Raw genomic sequence first — 8,927 nt, 5'->3', positions numbered from 1 at the left:
AGCTACTCATGCCTACAAAAAAGCCATCTAGATAAAGAGATTGTGTTTAGATACAGAGTTCAAACAAGGTGTAGTGACAATTTATAGTGATAGCCAAAGTGCAATCCATCTAGTGAAGAACCTGACTTTTCATGCGAGGACCAAGCACGTTGATGTACAATATCATTTTGTGAGAGATATGGTTGAGGACGGCAAGGTGAAGCTAGAAAAGATAGAGACTTTGGTGAATGTTGTTGATGCATTAACGAAGCTCGTGAGCATAGAGAAATTCAGATGGTGTTTAAAGTCTATGGGCCTCTCAGCCCCTAGCAATTAAGTCTATGATATTTTTGGATCTCTTGACTCTTGCAAGGTGTTCAACAAGTGGGAGAATGTTAAGAACATGTGTCTCAATCTTGCAATCTTCTTTTGGAAAATTCTAGAATTTGTTTGTGGAAGTTTTCCACTTGTTTATACATTGAAAATTAGTTAATGAGTTGTCAAAAATGAGCCTTGTCCATAGTAGAATATAGGTAGGTCATTTTTAGAGCCTTGATGACTCATTTTGTGACTTTTATGATTGTCTAGACTAAGAAAAAAAATTGTGGACGGGATTACTATTTTAACCTAGTTGCTTTTCCATATTGGAAATGTAAATGTCAAAAATGGGTAAAATGTGTCAGGGTAGTTTTTCTCATGGTTTTGTAAAACCACAAGTGGTTTCCAAATTGTAAAATCACTATAAAAGGAGGGGTTGGGGAGCTGTTTGTGTAATTGAGTTCAATTTGCAAGACTAGTGATAGAAGGATCCGAGTTCAAATTGTGGTGATGCACTCCTGTAAGAACTTGCATTGCAAGTGTATTGTAGTTATCTTAGTTTGATAATACATTGTGCGAGAGGGGTTTCCCCACAGTAATCACAATGTGTTCATTGTTATTTTGATTATGTTATTATGCATTTCTTGAGATCTCTGCAATAGTTAGTTGAATTTGCATAATTGTCCTTTCAAAGATTAGTGTAAGAAGCGATTATGTACACCTTTGCTTCCTTACAGCAAGAACAGTAGGTCACAGCCTAAATGACAAGCGCTCGACATATGCTTGAATACAATCAATAGCAAGCAACTGGCAAAATTCTGACATTTTATGGTCAGCCATAGAAATGGAGGAAGCGGGATTACAAGTCTTCGCTGTCCCAAATGGCCAATCCTGAAAATTTAGAGAAGAATTAATCTACATCAGAAGAAAAATATTCAACAAAAGCACAGGACATTGACATAAACATTAAATTTTTTTAACACAATCAGAAGATTAATGGCAGAATTGAAGGAAAAAATGTTCAGTATAGTAAAAATGTTTCCAAACCTACTACACACAACATGCCCAATTATTTCTCTAAAAGTTATACTATGTTTGTTATAGCAAAATCCATGCAACATCTTTCTATGATTGCATGCTGTAAAGAAAAAAATATTTTTATGAATTCTCCACTTCAACATATTATGAATGTTGCAAATTGCAAAAACTACTAGTCTACTTCTAAAAGCTCCAAAGATATAATAAGTCATGAAGTTGGCAGAAATATAGAAAAAATATTTTGACAAGGAATATGAAAAAAAAGAACTCGACGATAAGAAGAAAATTGTGTAAAATTTCCCAAAGAAAGATTGAGATTGATACAAAAAGCATTATAATGTCCTAACCTGGTTGGCTATAAAATATTTTACTCTCTCCTGAAATTGTAGTTAACAAGAATTTTGTCAAATAGTTTGATTGCACACTGTGCTCTGAGTTTTCTGATTTGATTCAAATTTCAAAGTATATGCAAGTGAATTTTTTGCCAAAATCATAGACATACTCATTCATGCAATTAATCGAGAAAAGAATTATAAATCCCATCAAAAACAAAAGGAACACTATATAGCCGAATTAATGTTTGAATGCTATCCTTAATTTGTAGCAATAAAATGTTCATTACGTGCATCCAAATTGGAAGTCTCTGAAAATATTAGAGTCAACTCCAACACTATTATTCCAATCACTTTAAAGGTTGATATAGATCTGCTACCAATATGTAAGGATATACAATAATAAACAACAGTATTTCCTGTAACATATCAAGTATCAGCCAGATAATGACTTTCTGCACCTGCATCTGCACCTCTTTCCCTGCACTGCAGACAGATTCAATGCAACCACTTGTCTTTCTCTTTTCATTCACTGCCCTACCTTATTTCTAAGAGGCATCACTTACATTTTCTTTCCCTTCAATGCTCCCCACTTTCTGTCACTTTATTTTCTCATCCTCTTTCCAGTCTCCTTTCTCTAACTGCATGCTTTTTTCCACCTTTTAATTCCTATGTACACCTTCTATGTGTGTTTAGTCTTCTTGTCTCTCTTCCAAAGGATGTTCTTTCAATAGAAATATTTTACACCCAAAAATGCCTTCAACTTCCACTACCTCTTCCTCTTATTTATTCAATGTCTCTCTTCCCTGGAATGACAACTCTTATCGACTCTGATAACTAATATTACTAACTACCACTGTTAGTTAGACTTGTCCATGTGTCTCGAGAAGATATATCCTATATTAACTCAAAGATTAAACCAAAATGAACTACTCAAAGAAAATAATGGTTAACTGACTCAATGCTACTGCATCAGTGTGTGAAGCTATGTGACTGTAAGGCTGTCTATTTTGTACATCTTTGAGTCCTTTTTTATGCATGTTTGAGTTGTTCTCTATGTTCTCTTGATATGCATTTTTTATGAGTTGGCACCCATTATAGGTGGTGTTAGTGCATGCCAAGGTAATTTTGACCTTCTCAATCTCTTTGCTAATGACTGAGGACTTCCCTAGTTTATGTATCAAAATGTGTTGAGCCTTCCGGAGAAGATTTGTTATAGTTTTTACTCTGATTTGTTTGAGGGACAATGTTCCACTCAATACCTAATTTCAAGATCTCAAATGGTGGCTGTTGCAGAGCATGAAATACTTGATAAATATTTGAATAGAAAACATCTATTACCTCTATGGCTTCCCTCCCCAACCTCAATGAGACTTCCAAGACAAACCTACCTAGCAAGGTCATTCTCGAAGTAGTCAAAGACTGACTGGTCTAAAATCAACTCTGTTAGGGGAGGTGGTGGCTCTTGACAATCCCAATTTCCTTCTCAGTCAGGCTTTGGTTGCAGTCTAATTTCTAATGAGAATTTTTTTTTTAAGATGGTAGCTCTTCACAATCCCAATTTCCTTCACAAACAAAATAACCACTTCAATATCTTTTTAGTTGTCAAAACTTGACGCCACAACTTTTGCATATGGACTGAAAATGAGGCTTCACTAAGAGCATCATTTTTCAGAGGAATTTGGATATATAATAATATTTAAATTTTGATGCAGCCAAGGTACTATTTCCCCCTTCAACACAGCTGTATTTCTGGAGAGCAAACTGTCGTAATCACTCATTCTTTTTAATTTCTTTCTGCCAAAGCCGATTCTATCCTATTCGATCCCAAGCCCCTCTTAAGCATTGAATTACCTGAGCTTTTGTTTAAGGAACATTTATTGATCAACTTTAAGCTAGATATACATCTCTTCCATTTTATTGATAATAAATTATAGCTGTGTACTATGGGAAAACATTTCTCTACTCAATTATCTTGTAAGAAAGTGGCCAGTCACAGAATCATTATTGATAAGATATGTATATATTACACTACGACTAACTAAAGAAATATTCCAACTGAGTAACCTTTTTCAACTTTCTCTCACATAACTTTCATGCGAATTCTCCAGTGGATAGGCTAAAGGAGATATATAATATCACCAGAAGACAATACCACGGGTCCCAAAATGGTCTCAAAATAGAACGGCAAAACTTTTCATGACCTGTTGAGTGACTTTTATAATATAAAGTAGCTCCTAACAAGCATCTTTGACCATCATTGCAAGGTAACCTATGTAACCCCCAAGTTCTCCTAGGGAGCACTAATTATATCAACTTACAAATCTAGTCAGTGAAGATGCTTCATAACTACCAATTTAATCCTTGAAATGTAACTCCATGAAAAAATATTTTCCAGTAACAACACATCTAATCCTAACAGAAAAAGATTTTGTATTTTGTTATATCTTTCAGTCATGGTTCTGACTTGTAATATATGTCTTTCAACTTTTAATGAAGTTATTTGATTGATGAGATTATTTGATATTCAATTCCTGATTGATTCTCAATAGAACATTACTTTGGAGTATTGGACTTTATTCCAAAGTTTATTCTATTTGATCAGTAACTGAAAAGTTAAACTTGGAAAGTTGAATGTTAGAAATACTTCGTAATGCATATGTTTATATACTCCACTCTTTAAATAATATCTCTTCAGGAAATTTTTTAAAAAAAATTTCAAGTAAGCTTTTCATTTAAATCTTATTTTCAGAAACTTGAAGTAGCTTTCATTGAAGCCCCTCCATTTACTATATTTTTTTTAAATATCTTGAATGCGTTACTGTGCAAAGGTTCAAGAAATGGAAAAGATTTTAGAAGATATAAAGGATGGAATTCCTTCTCGTGATACTATCCGCACCCTTTCTGAAAAGTTCAGATGAGTTGTATCTCTGAATATGTTTTTTGATCATAGATATTCTTCAAATTGTTTCTGCATTGTTTATGGATCATTAAGGATTTCAGAGAGGATCACTTTTGCTCGGTGTTATTTTGTTTTAAAGAAATGATAAAATATAATTGCACTGAAATGCAATCAATCACCTGAAAGAGCTGGGAAATTTTTAGTCCAATCAAAACATCTCCTTTTGATTGCCTTTGATCACAAATATTGCATGTCACGTGGTTTATGTTTCGTCTTTTCATTTATCTTCTTCCATTGTATCTTAGGGATCCATGGTTTCCCTATTGCTTTTCATTCCTTCTTCCTTTTATATCTTCTCGTTTTCCTTACTTTTATTTCTTAGAATGCAGGTATGGAATTGATTTCAAAAAAAGAGATATGCGCAGAAAGAAAAAGGGTATAAGTTAATAGGAAAGCTCAATTTTTCACAGTCACCTTATGATGATTCGGCAACAAAAAGATTTGGGACCAATTTGGTGGCAATTTCTTCAGGTGCATTTTCTAGTTTTACCGCTACCACTGAATCTTCTTTGGCTTTCTACTCTTTTGTTAACATAACCTTTGGAGAATGAAATAAAAATCAGCATCAATTTTTTAAACTAGAGAATTAGGGTTCTTGCTTCTGAACAATATGTGTTAGTTCTTACTTGTTGATTCTCGGGGTTAGAAATTCTGCTAAGAAGCAATATGATGCAGAGCATTATATAAACCAACATCAACATATCTTGTTCAATATCTCAAAGGCTTAAACATATCACATTCACCAGTCAACATTAGAATCCTTAACTATTTTACAATCCAAGGTAACATCTTTATCAAGGCATTATCATCACTCAACCAGCAACTTAACATATGAACCAATAATTTTTAAGTTAGCTTCCTTCAACGAATCCTTTTACCTTTTACATCTCATCCATGCTTTATTGGAAAATAACTAAGAAGCTATACCTTTTTTCTCCCAAAGCCCTTCTACAGTTATCTCACCTTAATGCACTATGCTAGTCACAGATAAAAATCACTATCCACATTAGAAAAATATTAACCAGTGTTCAAACTACCAATAATAAAAGTTGTAATGCAATAATAGGAAGACTATTAAGATTATTAGATCCACCACTAGACACAATTTAATATATTGATAGCGCCAACTCCTCATCTTGATCACATTCTAGAACTTGTCAAGAAATTTATCTCAACATTTTAATATTAGCAATCATAAAATAATGAAGGATAAATTATTGATCCTACATCATGAGGTCATTTGTTACCCATATTCAGTTTTTCAACATGCTGTCAGCAATGTGACTGTTTTATAGATGTACACAGTCATCTTTATCTTTCAGAGTATCATTAATTTTGAGAATCACATCATTGATATTGTAGTTAACTAGGTTTGTGAAACATATTAAAAACTTATCTAAATCCAACAGTTGGTTGAAGAATTATGGCCCCCATACTGAGTCCCATTTCCTGTCATGAAAACTTAGAAAATTGTTCTTTTGTGCTGCTAGGGCACCAAATATGTCAAAGAATACCTAAACATTTTATACGAGATAATATTAATATTGAAGATTTTCAAATATACCTTACAATTGACTAGGAATAAGATTCTTCCATTGAGTACAATAAAAGTTATAAACCCTTACAACTGACTCTAGGAAAGAAGGTTTATGACAATTTACAAAAATCATGTGGATCTCTTCCAATACATGATGGAATTTTTTCAAAAGAGTTTCGAAACAAAGATAAACCACCCCAAATAATTTATTAACAGATTACATTGATCATTCAATCAATTTTCATGACAAACATGACTTTTCTAATGACTGTCAAGAAAATTGAACACAAAATAACAAAATACTTCATTTAACTGCCACTTAAATGCAGTACAATTGCATAATGATGAATACAATTCTCCATTCCATCCTCTTTTCCTCACAACGTTAAGTATTTAATCCTAAATGAAGGCAAGTTCTTATTGACATTTAGGACCGAAGCTAAGTCTAGAACAAAACCACTAGATCCAATGCTGCCCACAGGCATCTACAATTATTGGCTAGATTCCTAAAACTGTTGCTCCTTCTTGGGAATTAGATTTCCTATTCTACCCAAACTGTCTGTAGTATTTTCAACAACGTTATAATTTTTTTTTTTATAACCTAGCCCATTGCCTATCATTCCCAGACTTATTACTCCATTAGATCCAATGCTAAGATATCTAGATCCATTTAAACTGTAAATCATGTTCGCTACAATATTTCTATTTGAGCCTTGTCCAACTAATGCCTATTGTGGTGAACCTCCACTATTCATCATTTCTTGTATAAGATGTTGTACTACATGCTATGAAATATGTTGGATGATCTGAGATGGTTATGGAAGTGTTTGGTGCAAAAAATTTACACCTACGGAGTTTTTCTCAATCAAGTTAGAAAAATTGATAAGAGAAGCATTCTAAAGGCTTTCGGTCATTGAGGAGAATGCACCCTAAAATGAAATACAATGAGGACTTTGCAAGTAATTGCATCAGGGGTTTTGACTCGTTTCAGAAAAAGAACAAGATGTTTCTTGCTATAAGTTATTTTGTGATGTGAGAGCTGAATTTTCGCATAGAAGGTTTTGATAGTTACTCAGGTTTGCAGAATTGTGAGACGAGTTATTCACACTTCCACCAATGTAATCATTCATTTGAGCATTCATATTTGCATGGATAAGATTAATTTTCTTGTTGTTTTGGTGTAGTGTTGATGTTTTAATATTTATTACAGGATTTCCTTGTTGCATCTATTGACTTTCAATTTTAGAGGGAACAATGTGCCGTGGGAAATTATTTAACGTTTCTATTGGGCCCATTCTATTTTCTCGACTAAAGTCAATCAAATCCTTCATGTTGTTCACCACCTCAAGTACCTGCGGGCATAAAACATATATCTTAGTAAAGCCAAGGTCATTCAATGACTCCAATTCTAGATTGTGTGCCAACTGCTGCCCACTTGTCACAAACACATTAAAATTTCGTTATAAATCTTGTGCAAAGAGATCAGAAAATCCAATTTGTACTGCAACATTCTTATACTTTTGTGCTACCATTGCCAATTGGCTCACCTGAGATGCTACAATCTTGTGAGGTAAGGGCTCTTCATGACTTCTTGTACAAAATTCCAAGACAATTCTTCAACTCAGAAGTAAAATTTATTCTTAACTAGTCATTGCAAACAATACAGAGTTGTTCATAAATTCTTTCTTGGGCTTCTTTTCCATACTCCAAGACCATTAGCCCTGAAGGTAGTTAGTATCCATGTGGCGTGTCAACAAAAAGGAGTTCACCTATCACTCCAGGAGCAAAATTAATATTGCAGAGTCTGGGTAGCACCTAAATAGTTGTCTCAAATACTTGCCCTGGTTTTGTTTTGCAGATCTCATATTGTCATATATACATTGCAGCTTGAGGATAAACACCCAGGATATGATGCCAAACATTCTCATTCTTCTATATAGACATCACCTTTCCTTATCCCAAGGAGAAAAGTATTCACCCACAAAACTCCTCCAAAAAGTAATACTATTCCCATGTCCATGATGTCACAGATAGTATATATATTGCATGAAGTGACAAGTACAGAGAACATTCTGTTGGTGGGTTTCTTGGCAAAAAAATGAGGGGCTAGATAATGTGATGTTGTAGATGGTGTCATAATTATTGTTGGTTTTTAGGATGATAATATTGAGCATGTTGTAGTAAAGAATGTAGTAAGTATTATTGTTGTTGTTGTTGAAAAATATGATGCTGCATAGTAGCCTGCAGCCATAGTGAGGGGTGCTGTAAATATTCTTGCCTCTGAAGCTGGGTAGCCAAAATAGTGTAAGACAACCTCTGCATAATTTCTGAGCTAGTTGCATCATTTGGTCACTCTATTCATGTTTACGAGTCATAAGGTAAAAAATACAGAATCTCATGAGAATTTTACAATGAACCTATAGAAAATATAGTGGAAGAGAGAGAGAGATAAAGTGGGCAGAGAAAGGGAGAGATCTCAAGTAATTATTGATCACTTCTAAGAAAATCAGTGCATTTCTTCTGGCACATAAACCGAAGAGATTGCATGCTCATGTCAATGGTTAAAACTTAAAATATGCATACTTTGATGTTCTGGTTTAAAAAAAAAATCAATGCTTCTAATAAATATAAATCTAGACTGTTGGTCCTAATGAGCAAGGGATATGATGAGATTGGGATGACATTTGTATGAGTTGTGCAGGCTGCTACCAATCACATAAGACAAGGCATTGCATGGTCAACATTTGAAGATCAGGTGATG

General features: G+C 33.9%; 1 pseudogene; it reads right to left on the bottom strand.

Annotated features, from left to right (window-relative positions):
- Nucleotides 1-1,047: 1,047 nt before the first annotated feature.
- Nucleotides 1,048-8,488, bottom strand: LOC149536307 (putative transcriptional regulator SLK2; annotated as a pseudogene).
- Between the last annotated feature and the right edge of the window lie 439 nt (nt 8,489-8,927).

This window comes from Cupressus sempervirens, chromosome 10, assembly GCF_028749045.1.
Source record: "Cupressus sempervirens isolate cs-2001-9-10 chromosome 10, ASM2874904v1, whole genome shotgun sequence".
NCBI classification, from domain to species: Eukaryota; Viridiplantae; Streptophyta; class Pinopsida; order Cupressales; family Cupressaceae; genus Cupressus; species Cupressus sempervirens.
Note: the sequence above shows the minus strand (reverse complement) of the source record. Positions and strands in the feature narration are given on the sequence as shown.